This window comes from Camelus bactrianus, chromosome 6 (genome assembly GCF_048773025.1).
Source record: "Camelus bactrianus isolate YW-2024 breed Bactrian camel chromosome 6, ASM4877302v1, whole genome shotgun sequence".
NCBI lineage: Eukaryota > Metazoa > Chordata > Mammalia > Artiodactyla > Camelidae > Camelus > Camelus bactrianus.
In genome coordinates, this window is record NC_133544.1 from 63,907,820 (window position 1) to 63,917,840 (window position 10,021).

Consider the following 10,021-nt stretch of genomic DNA (forward strand, 5'->3'; position numbering starts at 1 on the left):
AGAAGCTCAGTGAGTTACGAAAGAACACAGACAACTAAACAAAATCATGAACAAGACAATACATGAACAAAGTGAGTTCAGCAAAGACATAGAAGCATAGAAAGGAACCAGGCAGAAATACTGAATCTGAAGATCACACTGCAGAACTGAAAAATTCCTTAGAGGGATTAAAATGAGACTTGATCAAGCAGAAGAAAGAATAAGTGAATTTGAAGAAAAGTCAGTAGTCAGAGGAACAAAAGAAAAAAATAACAACACCAAAAAAAGAGTGAAGAAAACCTAAAAGACTTACAGGACTTGATAATATCATAAGAGACAACTATGAACAATTATATGACAACAAATTGAATAACCTGGAAGAAATAGACAAATTCTTAGAAACATACAATCTACCAAGGTTGAATCATAAAGAAATCAATCATTTGAGCAGATCAATAACAAGTAGGGAGAGTGGTTCAGTAATCAGAAACCTCCAGAAAAGAAGAACCCAAGACCAGATGGCTTCAGTGATGAATTCCAATGAATATGTAAAGACGAATTAACACCAATTTTTTTTAACTCTTCCCAAAAATTGAAGAGGAGGGAACACTTCCAAACTCATTTTAAGAGACCAGCATTATCCTGATACCAAAACCAAACAAAGACACCATAAGAAAAGAAAATCACAGAACAACAACTCTGGTGAATATAAATGCAAATATCGTTAACAAAATAATGTTCAAACAGAATTCCAAAGCATATTAAAGGCATCATACACCATGCTCAAGCTGGATTTATCCCTGGGAGGCAAGGATGGTTCAAAATACACAAGTCAATAAATGTATGTGACACTACATTAATAAAATGAAGGGTAAAAATCATACGATCTTTAGCAAAAAATGGAAAAAGATACATCATACAAACACCAAAAACAGCTGGTATAGTAAACCCACGAAAACAAACTATGCATTCAGAATGACTATTAAAGATAAAGAAAGTGTGATGGTTAATTTTATGTTTCCACTTTTCTAAGCTTGATACCCAGATATTTGGCCAAACATCAGTTTAGGAGGTGCTATGAGGTATTTTTCAGATGATATTAACATTTAGATCAGTAGGCTTTGAATAAAGCAGATTGCTCTCCATAATGTGAGTGGGCTCCATCCAGTCAGTTGAAGATCTCTCTTAAGAGAAAAATATTAAGGTCCTGGAGGTAGAAGGAATTTTGCCTCCAGACTGCCTTTGGACGTTAACTACAAGATGAACTCGTCTCCGAGTTTCCAGCCTGCCTGCCTGCCTGCCCTGCACAATTTGGACTTGCCAGTCCCCACAATCACATGAGCCATTTCCTAAAATCTCTGTCTCTCTGTCTCTCTGTCTCTGTCGGTCTTTACACCAAACCCCCCGACCACCACACACACACACACACATCCTATTGAGGCAATTGTTTCTGTTTCTCTGGAGAACCCTGACTAACACAGAGCATTTTAAAAAATTCATTAAGAAATTTCATATCTCAAAAAATCAATCTCAACTTTGTATGTACCAAAAAAAAACTAACATGGATTGACTGTTTGTAGGCTTTACATACTTTCTTGAACAATTGTTATATTTCACAGTAAAATAATTTTTAAGTGTTAATGGCTCAAAGAAATAGTTGATCCCTCAGAGACTCTTACATCAGGGAAGGATGGAAACAGAATTAGTCCAGCAAACTCAAGAAAGAAAGAGTTGAGAGAAAAGGAGAGGAGAGAGGGAGAGGCAGTGGGAGAGGAAGAGGGAGAAAGAGAGAACCTGAGAGAACAGAACTGTCCATACCCATTCTGCTTAAATCGGGGGCATGGTGAAATATAATCAGTGTCAACAACACTCTCAAAAGTAGCGATGCCAAGGGAGAGGCATAGCTCAGTGGTAGAGTGTGTTCTTAGCATGCATGAGGTCCTGGGTTCAATCCCCGGTAACTCCATTAAGAATAAATAAATAAACCTAATTACCTCCCCCTCAAAAAAGAGAAAAGAATGTTTTAAAAAAGAGTAGCAATGATAGTTACTACCATGGATTTTTACAAAAGTCATCAAAAGCTATGTGGTAACAGAAAAAAATTCAAAAATTTCCTCCAAAGCAATGACAGGATTCAAAACAGTGGGGCAGCAGCAGATTTCTAGGTCTTTCAAGTAGATGGCTTCTGGACTTTTTAATGCTGCAGAGGTTGTGGAGAAAAGGGAACTCTCCTACATTGTTGGTGGGAATGTAGTTTGGTGCAGCCATTATGGAAAACAGTATGGAGATTCCTCAAAAAACTGAAAATAGACTTACCATATGATCCAGCAATCCCACTCCTGGGCATATATCCAGAGGGAACTCTATTTCAAAAAGATACACACTCCCCAATATTCATAGCAGCCCTATATACAATAGCCAAGACATGGAAACAACCTAAATGTCCATCAACAGATGACTGGATAAAGAAGTCGTGGTATATTTATACAATGGAATACTTCTCAGCTATAAAAAAAGAATAAAATAATGCCATTTCCAGCAACATGGATGCTCCTGGAGAATGTCATTTTAAGTGAAGTAAGCCAGAAAGAGAAAGAAAAATACCACGTGATATCACTCATATGTGGAATGTATAAAAAAACAAGGAAAAAAAAAGAAACAAAGGAAAAAGAGGACACTAATGAACTCATCTACAAAACAGAAGGACTCACAGATATAGTAAACAATCTTATGGTTACTGAGAGAAAGGGAGAGGGAAGGGATAAATTTCAGAGTTTGACATATGCAAATGTTAACCACTATATATAAAGATAGATTTTTTTTAAAAAGCAGATTTCCCCTGTAAAGTTCAGGGAGCTATATTCAATATCTTGTAATAACCTTTATTGAAAAAGAATATGAAAACAAACAAAAAAATCAAGTAGATGGGACTCTTCCGGATGCTAAACCCATGTCTTGACTATTGAAATCTTCCTCTTCAAGAAAAGCAGAGATGATATAAAGTTGTCCTTGCTTCTCAGTGTTGGTTGTCTACCTTCTATCCTTATGTGGACCAATTGTGAGCATGCTGTCAGCGGTTTTTTGGGGTCCTCTCAATCGAAACCAACTGACAGAGCTGGGAACACAGGCAGATAGTTTCCATTGTCGGAGGTGACGCCTCACTACACATCTTGTGAAGCCATGGGGCAGATTTCTCTCTCCCTCCTTCTCCAATGGCTTCTCTTCCATCCACATCATTTTCTCTGTATTTATTTCTAGCACAAGCTTGGGGCTGATGGGATATATACTCTTTACATATTCAGTAAGCTAGTGGCATAAAGTACTACGAATATTGAAGTACAAATTTTGAAAAAAGAGTGCCTAGGTTGGAAATCATAATAAGCAACTATGAAAAAGATACAAAAAAGACAAACATAACATTTAAAATCAATGAAGGAAAAGGGGTCTTTCAAGATGTTGAGCCCGGGTAACTGCCTGAAAATAAACAAAACAAACGAAGAAAAATTAAGGAAAATAGAAAGCCTTAAACCTCAACCTCGTTTCATAAACACAAGCGCGCGCACACACACACACACACACATTTAGATTAAAGATTTAAAGACAAAATTAGCCTGAGAGAAACTAAAGAAAATGAGATAAAATTTTATCATTTTAGAGTGCTATGGATTTTTAAGCATGAAATATAACTCAGAATCCATAAAAGAAAATTTTCATAAATTTACTACATGTTATTTTTAAAATTCTACATAGCAAACAAACAAGACCATAAACAAAGTCAAAAACAGAATATTAAATTTTTTAAAAAGACATATATGACAGCCTTATGACAACTTTCTTAACAGAGGATGTTTTGTAAAATCTGTATTTTAATGACTAACACAATAGGAAATGGACAGATATATGAATGAACAATTTATACAGAAAAAATAACTTTTAAATGAAATGAAGCTCCATCTCATTCATAATTTTTTAAATTATTAAAAACTTTAAAAGCCTAGCTGATAAGCAAAAGTCCAAAACCTTAGTAATACACAAGGTTTGGGGAAAATAGATACTCTGCTTAATCACCACTATTGGTGGTAAAACTTCTCTAGAAGAAAATTTAGTTGAATCATAAAGACTACTATGAGTATGTTACATTCTAGAATGTTATTTTATTTCCATGAAGTGAATAGCTAATTATTATATTTTAAATTTTTAATTATTTTGGCTTTCTTACTTTTTTTGTGCAGTTGCTCAGTGCATCAGTGACTAATGCTGGGTGGAGTCAGGAAGTGATCATCGCTTGTTCTACAGACACTAGTAGAGGAGGCTGCTGCTTACATATTTTCAGTCCTATTTTCAACCCCCACTCCCTGAATACCCTCAAAGCACCTTTTTGAATTTCATCCTGTGCCTAGCTTCTGACTTCCTACAAAAGAAACACAGATAAGTGTCCCTTTCCTTTCTTTTTATAGCTCAGTTACTGTGAGGTTCTGTTCCTTCTCCTTTCTTCTCTCCCCTTCTTTCTCTATTAAGAACCATGGTTTTTGGAGGCTGTAGCTCTCCTCTCACTTCTCCTCCCATTGCATGACACAGATGCCACCGTCTCTGGCACACTTTGGCTCTACAGAAGTATAATAAGACACAGTGATATCACACGAGTGGCCCTGAACAACCTGGAAACAGGCTGGACTTCGACTGCAAGGATGAGCAAGGGACAACTTCATGTTTATGTGGCTTTCGCTTGAAACTACTTTGGTCCTGGATAAGGAACCACTCATGTCAGATATACTCAATTTCACTTATGACGAGTTGGGTAATGGAGAGGTTACTTCCTCTTCTTATGCTGTAGCCATTGGTGTGATCTTTGTGTCAACCGGAGACTGAGGGACAAACCACCACAGACTGTGCTGGAACCACAGAGGATCAAACAGTCAGAGGCACTCAGCACCCAGGCCCCGGCTGCTGCTCAGGGTTTGTGCTCAGCTCCCCCTGCAGCTCCTGTCACTGTGTCAGTCAGAGCACAGTAGTACACGGCCGAGTCTGCCCCTCGGACTGAGGCTTTCTCCAAGTGGAAGGAAGTTTGTTCTCTGTGGTACGTGGCTTCAAAACCTTTGTTGTGTCCCTTCTCCTTGTCCCTCGAGGCTTTCAGGAGGAGCTGTGGACCTTCTCCGGGGTACTGGACGTACCAGAAAAGAGTGGGGTACCCCGCAGCTGAATAACTGCAGTTCATAGTCAGGGCAGTTGATTCTGGAAGGGTCACTGGGCCTTCTGTCTGAGTCACTGAGTCTCCACGGGTTCGTCCTGGGCAAGAATAAAATAGTTCATGTCCCCTTGGGTATGAAGCTCTCAGATAAAATTACAGTTAAAGGTTTTCCTGATGAAACAGAAGAAAGAATACACATTTTTAGAGGCATTTTACTTACCAAGCATTAAGAGCACCACAGTCAGTAAGCCTGGAGGAGAGTTCATCTCTACAGTGTCGCCTGAATAACGTGCTTGACAACTACCACGAAGAAATGCTGAAGTCACAGTGAAGGGATAAAGGGAAGCCTGCATTTCACACAGGAAGTGTGTTTGTGTTAGGAACCTGCTCCCCCTGGTGGACGGGGGCAGAAATGGGATGCATGTTTCCTAGTCTCCTCCCCTTGGCAGAGATAAGCTCTCCTCCCTGACTGTGTTTATGAGGCACGTGTCAGTCCTCAGGTGACACTTGGAAACCTGATCAATAACTGTCGTAACTTCTCAGATCTGTTTTGTTCTTAGGACGCTCCTGACATCACTGCTATTTGAAATGCAATGTTCCCTTAGTGCTAAATTGTATCAAGTGCAAGGAATGCTACGCTTCTGATGAAAGCCTTTTAGGAGAAAAAGTCACACTATCCCATTTACAGTCATATATTCCTGAATATGGACATCATTAAAAAATAAAATTATGAATCCTAGCAAGAAAAAAGCATACTTGAAATTACTGAATTTGTACAGAATGATCTGAGATGAATATATTATTCCCCCACAATTTCAGTGACACCAAGATAAGGTGACTGGCCCATGTGAAACAAACAAGTACTAATCTGACACTCTCAGTGGATGTCTAACCTCAGGGATGCTTTCTATTACCACCCATCTGCCAACATTTTGTTGCCAAACTTTAACCAAATAATTTTCCACCCACTGGGTAGGGGAACCTTGAAGATGTGGGTCTGCATCAAAAGTGTGGAGCATGAGCTAGGACTGTCTTCTTTCCCAGCTTTTCAATTGTTAAAGACATATCAGTGGATATTCACACATCAGCTAATAGTAGAATCAATGTGTGAGTGGTTTAAAATTACGCAGTCTAGGATCCTACCACTAACTTCATAAATCATATTTTCTAGTAGTGACGAATTTATAATTTTTGAAATCTCCCAGATGGTTTTGTTGCAGTCAATCTAATACCAGCCTACGAGATTTCATTTGTGATCGCTGTTCTATACCAAGATGGTCATCAAAGATCAGGGAGAAAGCTCTGGGATCAGCATGGAAAAACGTTGCCATGATTATACTATTTGTAATTGGTCTTTTTCTATGAAGTACCAGCAGCAAAAACAAGCATTTCTTTAGCTCCCTTTTTATGACTGTTCATTTTATAAAACAAAACAAAATCCTGAGAGCTATAGGATGAAGCTCTGGAGAAGGGTGTATCTTCTGTAAAGACTGCAACCATCGATCCTTAGACACATAGATGGAAGCTTAGCTCTGTCTCTGTGCTGGAGTTCACTCTCTACAGATTCACATGAAGGAGCTTCATGAGTCCAGAGTCAACATGGGAATAGTTTCCCAGGGGCAGATTTAAGGAATAAAATCAGGCTCAGATACTGTTTGGGTTCTTCCTTTCTTCTCCACCATCCGAATCCCATTGTCAGAACCTGCCTCAGAACTAAGCTAGAAATGAGTTCTGGAAAAACAGCAGAAACTTCAATTTTCACATACTAAAAAGAAAGCAAAAGTAGGCTGGGATGATGCTGAGTTGAAAAAAATGTATCACACATGAGTGCAGAGTGTTATCTATACTTTAATTAAAAAAACATAGATTTAGGCCAATGAAAACTAAAGGAGAAATATTTTGTATTTTGGGTGACACGAGAAGACTTATACAACATTGAATGAGGAGACTTGTTAAATTTGGATTTTTAATGGCTTCATTGATGTATAATTGCATAACAATGAAGTGTACTTATTTAAAGTGTACAATTTTATAAGATTTGACCTACGTATATACTTGTGAAGCCATCACCACAATCAAGCTGGTGAACGTATGCATCACCCCAAAAGTTTCCTCATATCCCATCGTAATCCTCCTCTAAACGTTCTCCTCACTGCCCATCCCCGTTTCCAGACAACACTACTGTCATTATCAATTAATTTGCATATTTTATAATTTTGTATACATGGAGACATATGAACTTTTTGTTAGCTTCTTTTACTCAATACAATTATTTTGTGATTCTTCCAAGATTTTAAGTGTCAGTGGTTCATTTCTTTGTGTTGCTGAATAGTATTCCATTACACAGATATAAAACAGTATGCTTATGTAGTCATCTATTGATGAACATTTTGGATTTTGTTCAGTCCCAGTTTGGGGCTGTTACAAATAAAGCTGCTATGAACTTTTGTGTATAAGATTTGTATAGACATATGCTTTCATTTTTCTTGGGTCAATATCTGGAAATGGAACGGCATGATCATAGGTAGATGTGTATTTGACTTTATTTAACTTTCTTATTTTTTTTAGTATCTTCTTTGTAGATTCCCTTGATTTTCTACTCAGATAATTATGCTGTCTGTGAATCAAGATAGGTTCACTTCTGCTTTCCAAACTGTATGTCTTTTGTGTTTTTATCTTATCTTAATGCACTGGCTACAATTCCTAGTACAATATTAAATACAAGTGGTGGAAGCCAAAACTCTTCTTTTATTTTTGAAGTTAGGAGGAAAGCTTTTAGTCTTTTACTGTCAAATATGACGTCTGATGTAGGTGTTTCATAGAGGCTCTTTATTAAGTTGAGGAAATTCCCTTCAATTTCTAATTCACTGATAACTTCTAATCAGGAATGAATGATGGATTTTGTCAAATAATTTTTCTGGACATATTGAGGTTTACCCTTATTAATTAATTATCTGCTACTTGGCAATCTCTGTAGCTCCATCACTGATAAATTGTCACAACAAAATATTAAAAACATATCACTCTCCTGTTTTACAAATATTGAAGTAAAGCTTAAAAATGCTTAGTAAATAGGTGGCAACACTAATAATTTTGAACACAGGTTTTTTCTGATAGCAAAACTCATGTTCTCTGTTTTTAACACTATGGATTGTTTTCAGAGAAAACTTGGAAGAGAAGACAAAGAGTAGAAAATTACTTCTTCTCAGACCCTTGAAGTATTTTAAGACATCGTGTTAACAGGATCCATATTCATCCAAATCAATCTATAGGGAAAATAATTAAATGATTGCAGATTTTGCAGTTTCACCAAAAAAGAAGACAATATTATGAAGGGTACTCAAGCTTTTTCTCAGAGAAAGGCTACTTTATTTCGGGCAAGCAGAACAACTGTAATACTGTGCATTTCAGAATGCGGACTTGCACTGGATCCAAATGAAGCAAGCCTTTGGGACAAGCAGAATTACTTGTATTTTCTCACCTTTCATGTTTAGACAAACACACTGAAAACAACATTCTACTGACATGAGAAGGAACCATGGAAAATTATTGACGCATCTTCACTTTGTTGCTATGTCAAAATTATGATCCGTACACTCCTTGTAATTCGTCTCAGCCACATCAACCAGTGAAGCTCTTATTCCTTGTCCTCTCTGTCTTCTCTTCTTTATCCATATTCTCACTCTTTCCTTCCCCTCACTTTCCCTCTGATTGCTCTCTGAGTCTCCTTCTAGGTGGCTCTGGATTTGCTCTCAGTGGCTGCAGCCTCCCCGTCCCTCCCCTCCTTGCCACCAGGGAGATACTGCACAGGTGCAGCCCCGTCTGTCCCGCTGTGCCTCTCTCAGGGCGCAGTAGTACACAGCGCTGTCTCTCAGGGCGACCCGGGGCAGGACCAAGCTGCTGGACTTTCTGTCTGTCGCTATGGTCAGAGAGGCCATGTTGTTGGTCACAGTGTCTCGAAAGCCATGAATGATATGCTGTGGACTCTGACTGGGCTTTTGCCGATACCAGTGTATATAGTCACTTACACCAATGGTAGAGTGGTTGCAAGGCAGGTTTACGTCTTCTCCTTCTGCAAAATCCTTGGATTTGGGCTGGTCAATCTCAGCCTCAATCACAATCCCTAAGGGGTCAAGAAAATAAAATTAGGTCCTGAGCACAAATCACTTTAAATCTATGGATCAAGGACACAACATTCCCACATTCTCTGAGCCTGCCCCCTACTCCAGTGTTTAAATTTCTGTCCTGCAAAAATAGCATTGCTGCTCCTTATAGAGACCAAACATAAACAGCAAGAATCAGAGATTCCAGAGGCTCTAATCCATGGCTCCTTTGTTCAATAAACCCAGAGATTTCTTACAACCTGTGTAGTGCTAGGAGATCTTCTGGGGTCAGGGCTGATTTAATCTGTCATGTAGAAGTTCGTGCTCCCCAGCAAACCCAGAGATCAGTCCTCAGTCCCATCCCCAGCATGCTGAACAGAGCACAGGGCGAGGAGTGCAGAGCAAATAACACTTCATGGCCCCTTGGCCTCAAAGTCACGCCTGGTGGACACAGAGCACTTACCCCAGGTCAGAAGCACAGCTACTCCAGTCACCAGCCTCATACTTCAAGGACAAGCTGGGATCAGGAGCCCACAGCTTGTGTCTGATCTTAGGCTTAAAGAGGTTCCAGGGAACAGAAGCGACAGCTGCTTATAGACACTTACAAGGAGTGGAGCCACCACTGTGCTGTTGCCAATAGTTGTCAGCCAATGAGGGAGGAGTTCCTTCTTTAGGGCTTCCTCCTCTGCTCTAGTCGTGTCCTCAAAAGAAGGAGGGAATATCAGGCACCCCCAGCTCACAGGGTGCCCAC

At 39.0% G+C, this 10,021-nt stretch overlaps 1 long non-coding RNA gene across 1 annotated transcript; it reads right to left on the minus strand.

The window, feature by feature from the left end:
- Window positions 1-5,220: 5,220 nt before the first annotated feature.
- On the minus strand, window positions 5,221-9,763 carry LOC105080833 (uncharacterized). Its single transcript, XR_012507590.1, has 3 exons — window positions 9,734-9,763; window positions 9,196-9,290; window positions 5,221-5,265 (listed from the first exon to the last, which is right to left on the minus strand). It is a non-coding gene; the product is annotated as an uncharacterized LOC105080833 (long non-coding RNA).
- Between the last annotated feature and the right edge of the window lie 258 nt (window positions 9,764-10,021).